Source organism: Rhipicephalus sanguineus, chromosome 3 (genome assembly GCF_013339695.2).
Source record: "Rhipicephalus sanguineus isolate Rsan-2018 chromosome 3, BIME_Rsan_1.4, whole genome shotgun sequence".
In the NCBI taxonomy this organism is placed as follows: Eukaryota; Metazoa; Arthropoda; class Arachnida; order Ixodida; family Ixodidae; genus Rhipicephalus; species Rhipicephalus sanguineus.
Window position 1 is genome coordinate 26,266,174 of NC_051178.1, and position 16,229 is coordinate 26,282,402.

The 16,229-nt window shown below is 44.1% G+C and overlaps 1 long non-coding RNA gene across 2 annotated transcripts; it reads left to right on the forward strand.

Annotated features, from left to right (window-relative positions):
• The first annotated feature begins 737 nt into the window (after positions 1 to 737).
• On the forward strand, positions 738 to 13,874 carry LOC119386514 (uncharacterized). Of its 2 annotated transcripts, none has more exons than XR_005182304.2 (3): positions 738 to 1,006; positions 9,274 to 9,480; positions 13,746 to 13,874. It is a non-coding gene; the product is annotated as an uncharacterized LOC119386514 (long non-coding RNA). The 2 variants fall into 2 exon arrangements; XR_007415324.1 differs by lacking the exon at positions 738 to 1,006 and adding an exon at positions 1,028 to 1,185.
• Positions 13,875 to 16,229: the final 2,355 nt, after the last annotated feature.

A 16,229-nucleotide genomic window follows, 5' to 3' on the forward strand; every position in this document is an offset into this window, starting at 1 on the left:
AACCACGCATGAAGCTTTATGTGTCATCACTGCACCTACTCGCTTTTGGTTAGGCTGTTGCTGTTGGAATTAAATCCAGCGTAGCTCGGGCACAAGCTTGAGCAGCTGAAGCTTGGTTTCAAGGCTCTTTTGCGATTTAATCGGTCGTCGCGCGAAATCAGAGTGCTACGTGCGCCGTGAGCCCTATGCATCTAGCTATGTTCCACTCTAATTCGAGACGCGCTAGTCGCTGTCTCGCTCGATCGCAAATTCAGTAAGGGACATCGATCAATTGCCTAAGTGAACAAAGAATTCTAGCGCGCATACAGGACAGTGTGGTACGCAGCGGCGAAACCAGCTGATCACGAAAGCTTGCTTCCTTTTGCTTTGATGCAACTAACTGCATGTCTTGTGTAAAAGTGCTACTGCTTTGTAGTCTTCCTGTGATTCATTGAGAACGTGCATACAACTAATGTAGACCTTTGCTGCGGCGGAAAATATTACAGGGAGCAATTTCAAGCAGCACTACCTGGCACTACTACCACTACTACGTCTAGTAGAAACCTGTCGTCTGCTAGAACAAAAAAAAAGAACACTAATGCAAGGTTACTTAGATTGAACCGTATAAATTGTTCTTCAATTAAGATAAATTCTTAGTTCTATTTGTATATAATTTTGCTAAATAACATGCGTGTACTGCTAATTTCACTCAAACACGTTTTTTTTTTTTTTTTTCAAGAAAACAACACCGTAAGCCAAAGCCATCTGTAGCCAAAGCCAAATGTTATTTCTTTTTGTCCTGCGTGGGGTCTTGTGTCCACAGGAACATCAATACAAAAAGTATTAGTTTCGAGTGAGAAAGCACCGTACTTCGTTTGTGCGATGTGTAAAGATTGCGCGCAATTCCCGCGGTACTTGGAGCACCGGTCAAGCACGAGTCGTTCAAGAAATCTACGGAATGAGCCTCCGCATGTGGTGGCCGACTTCCATGGCTGCCAACTCCATGGCAGTTTGATAGTAACTAAAGGTAAGTGGCTCATGATATTATTCAGAGTGTGCAACTTAGCGCAAGGCTGTGTAACCCCACTCGGACGATGCATCTTAGAGACGCAGCCTTACGCACCTTTGTGAGCGATGGACATATAAGCAGGACTACTGCGCATTGGCACGGCCTTACGGGAGCTAATGTGTGACGACTGCGAGAACGTGCGTGTGTATGATGATCGATTTTTATTATGTGCATTGTAGGGAGCAAGACTGAAGCGGCACCTGTGTTGCATCGTTGTTGAACAGTACAGCACGTTTTACTGTTTGTCAGCATCGTGCTCACGTTCGTGTGCGATAAAACTTGTAACTTGGCTTGAGCTAGTTAAAACGCAGATGTTTTTAATGGAACAGTAACTTGGGCCGTGCCTTTGGTGTAGGGAGAGATGTTCAAGGAGTCTATGTGCATGCGTGTGCATCACCTTCACTTGACTGTAATATTGCACCAATGAGCATCCACGTTCGACACTTCTGACTGTTATGTAAAGTGACATGCAGATTTCATATTCTCTCAGAGTGTTGCTGTTTGTACATGAATGTACTGCCGACATGTCATTGCATGCATTGCGGTGCCATTAGTGGAATTCGCATGGCACTGTGTAGTTGCTGATGCAGGGACGTATAGTTACGAGGCCAAAGAATCCCTTAATAGGCTACTGAGCTCATCAGGCATGTTAGTGTTTTAGCACAAATTGGACGAGGAGTATTGACAGGACCAGCACTATTAAGAGTCTCCCATCTGTCCGCGTCATATTTAGACTAAAACACCTATGTTTGTATATTTACTAGGGGTGTGCGAATACTCAAGTTTTGAATTTGAATCGAATAGTACCTAATCGAATGATTAGATACAGCTTTCGAATAGCTAGTATTAGAAGTTTCGAATAATTTGACAGGACGAATATCTAAAATGTGAAAAGGGCCAATGGTGCAACTTGGTTAGGGTGGGGTGGCTAAAACTAACGCTAATGTCATTACAGTTGGCCTTTCGTTAAAACTTTCACCTGCATCCTGGTTCAAAAATGAGTGCACGCTGATCTTAAAGGAGATTGTCATTTCCGCACGTAGAAAAACACATGAGAAAACTGTCAAGCCCTTCACAGCTTCGTTCCCGAAACGAAGGCACTGACTTCTTGCGTAGTTCGGTCGCATATGCCGTAAGTGCTGTAAAACGTCCTGACTGGCCTGCGAAACCCTCGGTCATTGACTTTGCATGTAAAAATTCGTTCACGCTGGGCAGTCGCCACTGCCGCACCGAACCACTCACTCAGAAACTCCCATCCTTCCGGCATGCAGTTAAAATGCTGCTGTGAACGGGCGCCTGAAGATTTTTGGGTCCGGGTGAAGCACAACATCACCGTTGTCAGATGAGCCGTACTGCGCAACCATGGGGCAAAAACTAGCTACCATACCCACCTCTGTTAGCCATTAGGAGGTTAGGAGTGGCACTGCTGACTGGAATGGCAGCTCTTCTGTCATCATGCTTGCTCGCCCATAAAAGCTGAAACAACAGCCACTCCCAAACAAGTGCTTAATAAAATTGTTGGCACGCCGTAGCGTCCCTGATTTTTTCTTTGTGTTGTCGTAGCCGGCGGTACACACTTCGTATAAATATACTATTCGATATTCGATATTTTTGGCCACTATTCGGCACTATTCGATTCGAGGTGAAATTTCCCTATTCGCACACCCCTAATATTTATAGCAACAGGCTTTTGTGTTATGCCTTTGTCGCCAATTTAACGCAACAGTACAAATAAAAATAGATGGTGCATATAAAACATGGTCTTCACCAAGCAAACTTGCTGCTTTATTGAACACCTATCGAAAGCCCACTTCATGCTCAGTTGCTGCTTGCTTGAGCATTCTTGAAACACATTTCCATTCTTCACCACACTAGCAACAACACATCACATGGATGATAACATTACCATGGCTTGAGTTGTTTGTTCAAAAATATCAAACTGCATATAGACTGCTTCTCTTTTACTTGTATGTATATCTGTAACTCACTAATATTAGGTAAACTATACTCCATATGACAAGTTGATGGCAGTGCTGTGGAGTCTGCTTAGCCAATAGGAAGAGCAAAAATCCCACAAGATGTACTCACTTGTGCTGTTACAGATGCTTGGCATCTCTATTTTGTTTGCGATTACATGTTTAGTGAGTAACAGTAGCAGATGACAGCTCAGGAATAAAAGAAAACATGACGACACTGCTTGAAGCGGGTGCCTTCTGCCTCAAATTTATCAACCCATCGTCGTGCACTGTGTGTCCCATTAAAGGGGTTGTGAAACGTTTTCCGAAAATTTTCAACTATGTGTGTATTCGGAATCCTGGCCGTCCATTCAATACTATACCTCGACTCGTTTCATCGTCCGGGTTCATTTAGTAACTATAAAATCACAATTATGATTTCCCAGCTCACGTTTCCCTCAACTGTACAGCTGACGTCACTTTAAGTCAGCCAATCAAAAGTCTCTGTTGTCGACAAAAGGTGGCGCCGCAGCGATATTTGCTGAGCCATAGTTGGCCGAGATTCGTAGCATTATACCATCTTGATGGTGACGTCGGCAGCTTGTGAAAGCGAACGTTGTTTCCACTTTGATGAGTTGTACGGCACTGTCTGACGACGTGCACGGTTGGCATAGCGAGGACTAAGTCACCCAAAACATGCTGTAAAACACAACCTAAAGCAACCACAAAGAAAAAACTGGGACAGTGCACCGTGCGAGTGAAGGCAAGAATACACACGACGGAGCCCGGATGTACTTGAAAGCGGAAGCAAGCAGATCAAGTGCTGTACTTGCGCAGTATACAACTCAGAGCGCAAAAGTCACTGTGTTATTTGTATCTTTTCTAGGTTCCTATGAATCTATTATTTTAGAGGAAAAGAAAGCTAATGCTGCCTTTATAACTTCCCCTTAGCGTGACGTCGCACATTAGTGCCTATGGCGACCGGTAGTGCCGCATAGTCGTTTAGGAACCCAAGAAAACTTCGATTTCAAACAGGCGTCATTATTTTTAGACTGAATATAGTGCCGAAATATTTTGGAATCGGCATGTCTAATCCTTGTTGAAGCAGGGAAAATTACAACTGGGCAGTTTCATTTTCTTTTCACGACCCCTTTAAGCTTGTGTTTTGCTTTGTATTTGTGCCCTGGTGCTTCAACAGCAATGTATTCGGGAATATTTTGCACTGTTTCAGAGACGCACTCTCAATGTCTTGGCAGGCTTGACCGAACAAGCACCTAATCTCAATAATAAAGACAAAACATACCCGATGTTTTGGCCTTGAGCATTGGATGACACAAAGCAATAGCTGATTTCATCATTCATCATTAATGTCAAGATAGTGGGCAAGTAGCAAGCAAGAGTTCAGATCGAAGCAGGTAGTCACGTCTGCATTGACATTTCCATGTTGCTTCTTAACCACAATAAGCAGGCAGTTACTATGGTAAACGAAGAATAAAAACAGCACTAAACACGGGACGAGAAGAGGACACATACACGGCGCTGAAAAAAGCCTTTATGGGTCCTTTTTTTTTTTTTTCAGCGCCGTGTATGTATCCCTTCTCGTCCCGTGTTTAGCGCTGTTTTTATTCTTCGTTTACCATGCAGCACCAACCAGCCCAATCCAGCACACTGTTAAAGGCAGTTACTAATACAATAATTTGCTCTAGGACGTATGTGCAAAGCGGGAATAATGTGTCTCATATCGCTCTGACGTAGCATGGGCCGAGTAAATGCAAATGTCTCAACCTTGCTGATTATAAGGCGACTACATATAGAACTATGTCTTGCTTCGTAAGCATGTGGCTTGCTTACACCTAGCAGCTCCCACCCCGCTGCAACCAACTTGTGAGATGGAGTATAGTTTTCTGGTCTGAAGTGAATGATAGCGCATACGACATGGGGGGGGGGGCACCAAGAGAGAACAACAGCACGAGTGCTGAATAACAATGTTTTTCGTTATTGCACCGAGGCAATATATGGAAACAAAAACAGCCTTCCCCACATGCAGAAGACCACAGAATGAAATGCGAACAAGGATGATGAAAGCATATTTTTAGTCAGGATTAAAACCTTTCTAATCTCGAGACAGACCTAAAAAGCGCCTTCTAGGTACGTGATTTTCCTTTTCTTTAGAGATAACGAGGCTGTATTCACACATGAAAAACTCTTTTTTTTTTTTTTTACTTCATATGCTTCCTCTATCAGCTGCATTCTTTCTTGATGATGTCTGCCCGAAATCCTCCATGTGTTGTCTTCGGACGTCGTTGAAGACACGAGACATTGTAGAAATGAAAGATAACTTCATCAAACTTCAGAAATAATGTGCCACACAGGCAACACAATGCCAAACAGGCAAACAGCATGCGAGTCCCTCACACCAGCGTCGTCGTCTTCTTCGACTGCACACCTGAATGCATGCTTCTCATAGAGGCGCTAGCGATCTGCCAACACATGTGTGAAAGTCTCGTGTGCACCTGCAGGCTTCACAATGAAGAGCCAGATTGCTCCCCTGCTTCTGGCGAAGATAGTTCTCGTGTTCTCTGAGATGTGTTGAGGCTAAGACCGGTCTCGCTGATGTAAGTTTTTCTGCAGGACAACAGAACCTCGTACATAACACCAACAGTACACTTGACAAAAAGATGCGTGCATTTTGTGCTGCATAAAGCCTTTATGGGTCCTTCCACATTCACAAGCCTGCAGATTTGGCCTAACTTGTTAGGTGCTGAAAATGTGATGGGAACTGAAAACGTGACAGCAACACCTATGCACATTGCAACCGCCTTGATCCTGTGCAATACGCCATGTACCCAGGGGATGGCTCTTGTTTTCGTCCATTCACATGGATCCCGCCTGGGTTGTGTTGTCTTCCGGAGGGAGCTCAACAGTGCCTCCGCAAGGTCTTTTAACAGTGCGGTGGGGAAGCCCGCATCGGTCAATCTTCTTATTTGAGTCTTGAAAGTTGATTCAACTGTGTGACGACACGACCTTGATAGGGCTTTCTTCAGGGCAGCGGATCCTATTTCTCACTTGATGGGTGTTCTGTGGGAGGAACTGAACGGAAGTCGACCTTTTTCTGAGCTTTGAGCATACTGCCAATAGACATGCTCATTGAGGAAGGTCAGGCTGGTGTCAAGGAACCTTAGCTTGCCATTCTTCGGAATCTTGCTTGTGAGTGTAAAGTCGTCCAACACCTGAGTTTCGAAGAATGGCGAGCTAAGGTCCTGTAGCAGCATCACCTTCCGAAAGGAAGATGACAACGGTGGCTCGTGGGGAACAGATCGCAGCCTGAAGAGAAGTGAAGCAGGTGTGTGGCTTACCACACAAGCAGCCCGTGCGATGCTTTTTGGGGTTCTTATTCCACCGACAAAGATCATGGGGATCATGATGAAGAATGGATGTGGTCGTTGAGAAAGGTGAGGCTCGTGTCAAAGAATGCTGCTACATTTCCTTGACACCAACCTACAATTTCTCAACGACCACGTCTATTGGTATTGTGCTCCACGCTCAGAAAAAGGTCCACTTGCCTTCAGTTCCGCCCACTCAGAACTCCTCAAGCGAGAAATAGGGTCCGCTGCCCTGAAGAATGCCCTATCGAGGTGGTGTCATCACATGGTTGAGTTGAGTTTCAAGACCGAAATAAAAAGATTGACCGACGCGGGCTTCCCCACCTTGCTCCTAAGAGAGCTTGCAGAGGCACTGTTGAACTCCTTCCAGAAGGCAACACAACCCAGGTGGGATCTATGTTACTGGACCAGGATAAGTGTCATCCCTTATGTAGATGGTGTATCACACGGTATCAAAAAGGTTGCAGTGCGCATAAGATTTCCCGTCGTTTTTCAGTACCTAACAAGTTAGGCTGAATCTCCAGACTCGTGAATATGGACGAGCCCAGAAAAGCTCTCTGCAGCACAAAACACACGCACCTCTTTGCGAAGTGCGCTGTGGGTGTCGTGTATGAGGTTTCATTGTCCTGTAGAAAAACATACATCAGCAAGAACGGTCGATGCTTCAACATGCGTCTCAGAGAACTCGAGAACACTCTTTGTCAGAAACAGGGAAGCAATTTGGCTCTTCATTGTGCAGCCTGCTGGTGCTCACCAGACTTTCACAGATGTAGGGTTTTAGGTAGACATCATCAAAAAAGCATGCAGTGGACAGAGGAAGCATACACAATTCACGAAAAGGGTTCATCATGTGTCAGTATGGCTTTGACGTCTCTAAGCAAACACAAAAGCACATGCCTCGAAAGCGCTTCTTAGGTGTGTCTTGAGATTAGGAAGGCTTTAATCACGACTTCAACGATGCTTTCATCATCTTTGTTTAGATTTGACTCTGTAGTCTCGCGCATGCGAGGCAGGCAGGCTTTTTTTGTTTGTTTGTTTCTACATATCGACTTGTTGCAATGAATGAAAACGTTGGCCGGCGCTCGTGTTGTCTTTCCCTCTTCGTATGTGGTGTATGCGCTGTCATTCATTTCAGACAATGCAACACCAACCAGCCAAACATTTCTTTTTGCAGTATAGTTGTCAATAGTGAAACACGAGGAAAAATAATTAAACTGCTCATATTACAAGGTCATTCCAAGTGAAACGTCCCAGCCCAAAGTTCGACCACCAGCAATTCTACTGAAAAAAATTGAGCTAGAAGGTACCTGTGTGAGAGTGAGTTTAGTAAAGTATTTTCGTTCAAAAAATTATGTGGTCACGTGACCACCCTTTGAATGTTCCGGCGAGGAGGAAAAGTTAAGCGGGAATAGATTATTCATATTTAACCTTGGAACTGGGTACAACGGCACATTGTGTTTTAAAGCAATCTATTGTCATTGTACTTTCAAATAAAACCATATATTAATTTTCCAGCTTAAATAGACTTAGCAGAGGAGCAAGAAAGCATGCGAATTCAGACAATTTTTGTAAAAACTGCTGCAATGTTTCAGCCACAGAACTTTCTTAGCTCTTTTACCAGTCGACATAGTATCCGCTAAAAATATTTTCAACATATGTAAACAAACGTGTACTGTGAAAAATGCTTGCAGAGTTGACAAAGAATGACTTCTTCGGGAGATTCACTTGTAAATTAAGCATCAAGGCCCTCACGATAAAAATGTATCAGAGGGTTCATTTTATGCTCCAATTTCTTGTCTTGTGACAGGGAAATTTTTATTCGCGTAAACTTTGTTTTAAGCAAAAAAATGATTTTTTAAGTGAAAAATAAATAATAAATACACCCAATTGTGTTGAGTGGTATAATCACTTTAATATGAAAATATGGGATGAAGCATTCAATGGCTGATATAGCCTAGAACATACATAAAATCAATTTTAAAGTTTTTGCCATGCAACTGGGCACAAGACGGACATCCACTTGGTGCATAAGTAAACCTACAGCCACCTATGTCATGAGTTTGTGTAGGCTGCCATGCCCCTTATCTGTGCTCTATCCGGCATTTGTCAACGCGGTGCTCATATGAAGGCACAGGATGCAGCATGCACTGTGAATGCATCGCTATTTTGTGCGTTCATGTGGTCAGCTGTAGTTACAAATGAACCACCTCTCTCGGCACCCTCTGAAACTGCAGCTCTAACTGGGGGCTATAAAAGTGTTGTCAGAATGATCAATCATTGTGTGCTCTAGCAAATGAGATTGCCAGCCATGATGAGTGTGTCATTAGCTACTTATTGCAACAGAAGAAAAAGATGTAAAATTTTTGTGTCAGTACTCCTATGATGAGGTAATTTTTTAACAATACTTGTTGCTGGGCTAGCTGGTGCATGCTTGCTTGAATACAAAAGATTCATAGTCACCGTAGAAGGAGACGAGACTTGTCTCATCTTCCTTCTATTATTGTTATGCATCTTGCACATTCCAGTGAGGTAATTTTTACATATCTTTCAATGTAGTTTCACCGTCAGTGTTAAGAGAAGCTGTTCAGAACACACAGTTGATGTTGCTTCCCTGTCCAGTTGAAGTTGTGGCTGTGCTGAAGTGATCTTAGTATTTTCTTGCATACGGTACAGAGTAAGCATGCACCTTCAAGGTCACCCACAGCTTTGTATGGATTGTAGTAGTTCAGAAAAAGTAGAATAAAGGCTGTAAATGCAGATACTTAACTGTTAACAACGGATGCCTGAAATTGCCTCTTGAAAATCAGTTCTTTTTTATTTTTTTGCAGAAAGAAATTCTGATGTAAAGTTTTGCAATTTCAAAGAACTTATGTGTGACCTTGTGCAGATTGACCTTGGCTCAGAAATCCTAATGGAAAACCAGTTGTGGCAGGGGCTTCTAGTAGAAACCAAGGACTCCCTGGCACTCTGGGAGAGGAACAGGAAAGCAATTATGGTGCATCTAATACGTGCACAAGTAGTGTCCCTGGTTCCTCCTGCTGCTGTTCCATCAAAAAGGAAGGTCATCATCCTCAGAGTAACCATGCACTGCAGCGTGAGTCACTTAATGGTGTTTGTTTTTGTTTTGTTACGGGCAAAAACACATTCAGCCAGGATGGCTAGAATGATGAGGGGCAACAAACAAGTGGGGAGATTTTTGTTGCCGAGCAGTGTCGCCTTTTGTGCTGGTGCAGTTAGAGGCCCTGAGTGGTGCCACTTTTTAATGTTGCAGATGTGTGCAGCTGCCATAGCAGATTACTTGGGACCGCAGTTAAGTGCTAATGTACCCAGTCAGTGTCGCATGCTCTGCCACAGCATTTGACACGACCCATTTCTTATCTGCATAATTTTGAAGTTACGCAGCAGCTGTTTAACGTGGCCCATCTCCCCTATGTAGATGCTCTCCCAGTCTGCACAGGGCTTCTTGTAAGCATCACCAGGAAAGTCTTCTTTCAGCAGCTTGTCCTTTCCACTTACGAGTGCGTGCCTCTGTTTGTACACAGGAATGTCAGCAAGCTCAACATCATATTTACCTAGTGTGCATGATGACGTCTCACTTATCCCGTGCATATGAGGAATGGAAGCACGTTTCTTGTGTTGCACACTGGAAGGCTGACAGGTTTTGGAGGATGTTCCACAAATGTTGTGAACACAGAAGTGTAACTGCTTGTTGGAAAGTCCTCTTGGAATTTTTACATATGGGAAGTCACGTCTTCAGGTTTCATGCAAATATGAGATAGTGATTCAAGCCAAAGACAACTGCTGACCATGGCTGGTTCAGGTACCAGCTAATATATGTATTCTTTCTGTAAATGTAAAAGAAAGTGCTCCATTTTTTTCTATTTGCTAACATATACCAAAAAGTAGTTTCTAGTCTGCTTCCATCTCTCCTGTGAACTCAATTAAATCTTGATAGTTTAGTTGCATGGTGAAGCTTCCAAAGCAGAGTGCTTAATCACTCAAAAAATAATCTTCTGCATAGCACACATGAATTCTTGATGTTGGGCTGAAAAGCAAGGGTTCGATTTTCCAGCCACAGCATCATCAGATTCACAGCGGTCACTGAGACAGGCACCCGTTAGTGTGCCACATACTTGTCTGTAGCCTTTTAAAAACCAATGTAGGTGTTGCCCAGGCAAAAACTGGAGAGCCTCCTTAAGTTGGGAGCATCAATTGGAGATCTTTCTTGTGGGGCAGACCAGTGTCGAGAGCAGCAGCACACATCTGTGGTCTTGTTAGTGAGAATGGAAGTAAACATAACTGTATACTTCCATACACACTGACATGGTTGTTGACAAGCAAGTCCACAACTCGCCAGTGGGTGCCTTTGTCTCTTGGCGGCTGCTGCTAATCTGACCGCGCTCTCACTGGGGCCCAATGCTGAAAAATTTTGTGTACTACATGAGGATTCTTTTTGCGTGACTAAGCGTTGTGCTTTGGAAGCTTTCACCACTCATCAAAACAATCAAGCAGATTCCATTGAGTTCATGGTGGAGATCGGCAGACCATATGCTACCTTTTCGATACGTTGCTAGAAAGGAGCATAGCACTTTTTTCTTTATAGCAATTTTGTTCAATGTTTACAAAAATCATACACTTACTGACTGTCTGGACTTTGAGTGCGTACATCCTGACACTCCCCAAAGGAAAGTACTTGCCTTCCTGTTGGGACGACTAGCATTTGCACAAAATCTGAACACCAGACTTCCAACATACAGGCAGAACCTTCTGATGAGAGGTTACCCTCCCGAGTTTATGAATGCTCTGGAGCACCGTTTGTCCACTCTTAGGCTTCTACTTTTTGACAGGAGAGATGTGCTCCCTTTCCTCAAGTGCAAGACATTATCACACGTGCTGTGTAAATGTAACATCAAGGTTGCTGAAGCTGCCGTGTGCAAACTGTGACAGGCCCTCGTAACTGAAAAGGACGAGCTGCCAAAATAAAACTTTCCTGGCATCCTTTATATATCCTCAGCGGACTAGGAGGTGTGTCTACATAGGAGAGATAGCCAACTTTAACAGCAGTTGCGGCAAGAAAGGAGCGGCATCAAATGCTCTGACAGAGCACGCAGCAACAACTAAGCACAAAGCAGTCTGGGTGGATTCTAATGTAGTCGGGAAAGAGAGAAATTGAAGTCACGCCTGTATCTGTAATTCCTTGAGATACGTGCAATTTTAGCAGTGTCCTTTCTACCATTATGGTCAATGTAACTGTGTTGCCCCTTTCACCAGTGCTCTCAAAGGCCATGCACGTACGTGCTCGGGAAGCATTCCCTCGAACCTCCTAAGGTTTCCCAGCCTGGTTTGTATGTGCCGTGATTCTAACCAGAGCCTCTTCATGGGATCAGGTTCAATGTCAGTCACACAGGCATTGTTAAAGTTAACGTGGTGGTCATGTTCCTAGCAATGTTTTGCGAGAATGTTGCTCTCTGCATTAGCACTGCATTCCTTGCTTCCTTTGTTCATATGCAAAGCTCAAGATAATTACTCCATTTCAGTGTGCATCTGGTGTCATTTTGTCTTAAGGTCAGTCGGGAGGAAACAGACCAGTGATCGTTGATGGATGTGGCAGCTTAATCTCATGGACATGACGGCTCACTTACACTTTAGCAGATTTCAGACAATGCAAGTCAGTTTCATGGCAGCTACTAGCCAAAAAATATAAAAAATTAACATAAGCTTTCACAGCAGCTACTTCAAATGTCTCTTCTTGTGTGGCACATAGGGCTCACAGCATTTTGGTGTCTTAGATCGCAGGCTATAATAGGTCATTGTTATAGCTTTTCATTCTAGGCTGCAGTGTTATCAACATTTTGCACATGTCGTATTTACTCACATAACTCTCGCAATAATGAAGTCTTTCTCTAAAATGATTTTTTGCTGTGTAATAATCGCACTCAGAACTTCCCGTCGTGCGATGGCAGTTATAATGGCACATTTGTCTGCTTCGTGAAACAGCCACTGCACAAATCAATGCAGTAGCGCCTTTTTTTTGTGCTGCTTTACCATGAATCCTGTATGTGAGTTGACTGCCATTAATGGTTATTGAGTATGGGTTCGAGCATGATTCTTTTACATGTTATATCTCTAACAGTCTCATGTGATTCCTCTAACAGTGAGATTACATGCTTTTGTAGCAAGGAAACTGGCCGCACAGAGAGGTGCGTGAACGAGCGCAGGTGCACCGTCACTGCTCTCACCTGTACAGCCTTTGTGTAGCCGCATGTAGCATATGAAGCAATGACATCATTTTGCATTGCATTGCTAAATTGCTGATGCAGTGCACATTTGCAGAATATATTTAACTTTTTTGTCTCAGCACTATCTGCCAGTTCATCTGAGCGTTGCAACAGGTTTATCACTGCATGTGGACAAATAAACGTTATGCTTAGCTCTTTTTATGCTGCTGCACAGTCCTATTTTTGAACTTTTTAGAATCAATGTCAATTTGACACTATTTATGGTAACAAATTTATCCAACAGTGAATCACCAATGTTTTCAGAGCAGGCCTACTGGAGAGCTCTCAACTAGTGGCATAGGTTGCCACCAAAGTGTTGGTGCACATATTGCTGCATCATCATCTAATCAGAGCTCAGCAAACACCATGAAATTCGGCAGACCTGTCTTTTTTTTCTTTCCTGTCTTTTAACGCAGCCATTGTATGTGAGAAGGGTGGTAATAGAAAGGCAAAACTTTGAGCCTTGGAACATAACAGAATGGTGGCACAAAAGATGGACTCCTTTGTTAATTTTGGTTTTTGCATGATTTTGAGCTCCTTTCTCATCGTCCAGACTAAATTACCTTTTCAGGCAGAGTGCATTTGCAGCTAAATTGTTTTACAGCATAAATATAAAAGTCAGTGTGTGTTAGATATATGTATATATATAATATATATATATATATATTTATATATACACATGCATACACACAGTCAAATCCTTTTATAAGAGACACTGATGTAACAGACAATTGAGTATAAGAGGCACCAGTGTGCCTGCATTGAAATTGGGGTTGATAAGGAAATGCAAACGTGGTACACTGCTCAAAGAGACACCTCATATAAAAGACAATGCCTCAGTAAGACACCTCAATAAAAGACTGTGCATGTCTCTTATAAAGGAGTTCAACTTTCAACTGTGTGTGTGTGTGTGTGCGCGTGTGGTCGTAAATATACAGGCATTGAACATGTCGAAAAAGGGCTGTTTAATTTTTTCCTTTGTAATTTCTTTCCACCCTACTGTGGCGTTGGCAATAAATTTGTCTTTGTGCTTGGTGTGAAAATTTCTGCTCACAAAGCATTGACTTCTGGCCTATATCAGATGCTTTCCACGTGGAGGAGCGGGAAACCAGTTCTTCCAAAGCAGAGTAATGACGGGAGCATGAGCTGATATCTGGCGGACCAGCCACCTGTTTGGCACGTCCATGGCCTGCATGCAGGCGTTGGGCAAGTAAAGGCAAGTACCATATTTTCTGGAGTATAAGTCTGACCTCTGTGTAGAGATGCACCCCCTACTTTTGACGGCTTTTGTAGGAAAGAATGGGATATAACATGCACCTTTACGTAAGACGCATCTATTTTTAACTCTGTCAGCATGATAAAACACGACGACGCACGCAGAGTACATTCATTGCGAAATGCATAGTCACACACGGCACTGAATATCTGTAAGCAGCAGTATAAAACTTGTATATAATGCTGTCTTAAGGTGCAGAAAACCACTATTTATTCCACTGGATTCGAAGCCACATCCTCCGGTGCACTGTCAAGACTTCTTCCGCCTTGGTTGGCAGCATCGCTGGGTTGCCATTGTTGGCCTCAGAGTAACTTTTACATGGTGTTGTAAACACCTTGAAGCACATCGTTGGCGTTGCCTCTGCTGTGGTGGCTACCATACCTCTACGGCATTACTAGGCTTGGCGGCAACACATAAACAACAAACGCGCCGTAGGGTTACCACCTACACACACACATACAAAAGGTAAATGGCAACCGGAAGCAGGAAGCTGCGCCTACTGCTGGACTGCAGTGACGTCTCACACGGAAATTGATGATGATAACGAAGTGGTACTCTCGCTTTTGTAACTGATATTGTGGGTGCTACAACGTTAGAATGAACCGTTGTGGTGCCTTTTTTTTATTTATTGCCTCAGTTCTGTGGGTGCGCGACAATGGTGCCTTTTATGCGGCTTTAATCTCCGTGGTTGCCGCACTGCATGAACAGCAAGTAGCTGACATCTAAGACCACATCCACTTCATTGTTATAAGAAAATTGGATGGGCAGTTTATTTCGACACTGAAAATTCGGACACCTTTGTGGCATCGCCATTCGTCCCATTGAAGTAATGTCAAAAAAGCTCATTTCATGCAAACGGACTCACGAGTATCCTCACTCAGGCTCACATCAAGCCGTGAGTCTGAGTCTAAGTGAATCCTGCTGAGTAATATGCTGGTGAGTTTGAGTCCGAGTGAGTTGGGCTGAGAAAAATTTGGTGAGTCTGAGCCCGAGTGATCCCTAAGGGCAAGATATATTTCGAGTGAGCCTGGGTGAGCTCCAATTTTTTTGCCCACCCATAGGCATGATTTGGTACTGGGAGAGCAAGAACGGCGTTGTCGCTAAGGTATTCAGGCGAGGATTGGCATCATTTTGCTTGCAAGAGGACGTCCTCCTAAAGAGAAGCTTTTCGCTAGACTGGGCCGACCACTTTGTTGTTGTACCTTCAGCACTGCGACCAGAAGTTCTGCAGGTTCTACACGACGACCCCACAGTTGGCCACCTTGGTTTTTCCCACACGCTTGCGAGTATACAGGAAAAGCACTACTGGCCACACTTTACCATCGACGTCGTTCGTTATGCAAGGGCGTGCCAAGTCTGTCAACAACGCAAGACACTGCGGACAAGGTCCGCAGGTTTTCTTCAGCCTCTCGATCTACCTCGTTGACCCTTCCACCAGATCAGAATGGACTTGCTTGGTGCTTGGGCCATTTCTGATGTCGATGTCCGGTAACAAGTGGATCGTCGTAGCCACGGACTACCTCACCCGCTACACCGAAACCAGGATCCTGCTTAAAGCTAGTGCCTCCGGGGTAGCGAAGTTCTTTGGCGAGGACATCCTACTGCATCAGGGCACCCCAGAAGTCCTTATCACCGACAGCTATGGCTTTACAGAAGACCTAACGCAAGCAATATTGAAATACAGCCACACAGCTCACTGAAGGACAACTGCCTTCCACCTGCAGACATATGACCTCACTGAGTCTCTGAATAAAAGCATCACTGATATGTTGGCAATGTACGTCAACCACGAACACAAGAATTGGGATGCTATCCTTCTGTATGTAACTTTCGCCTACAACACGGAAATACAAGAAGCCACACAGATGGCATCTTTCGAGCTGGTTTACGGAAGAAGCCCTGCTACAACGCTCGACACCATGATAGCCGATGTCACTGACGAAGAAAAAACCTTGACATCGCCGTCTACCTTCAAAGCACCGAAGAAACCAGACAACTCACTGTCACTTGTCCCGTTAATCGGGATGGCAATCGCCGGGCGGATTCTAAGGGCTGGCGTCAAGGCCCTCCGAAAACGCACCACGAAAGCGCGGACAATTTAGAGTTGGTCCTTTGGCGCGCCAGCGAACGCCGGTTGTGGTCCAAAGACCGAGTCAGAGCCGAGAGTCGATAACACAAACGAAAACGAAATATATTCTCCGTTAAGGCAATACAAATAACACAAACACGTGCACACTCGGCTGGTACCAGTTACAACTTCACAATATAACTCAGATGGTGTTTACACAA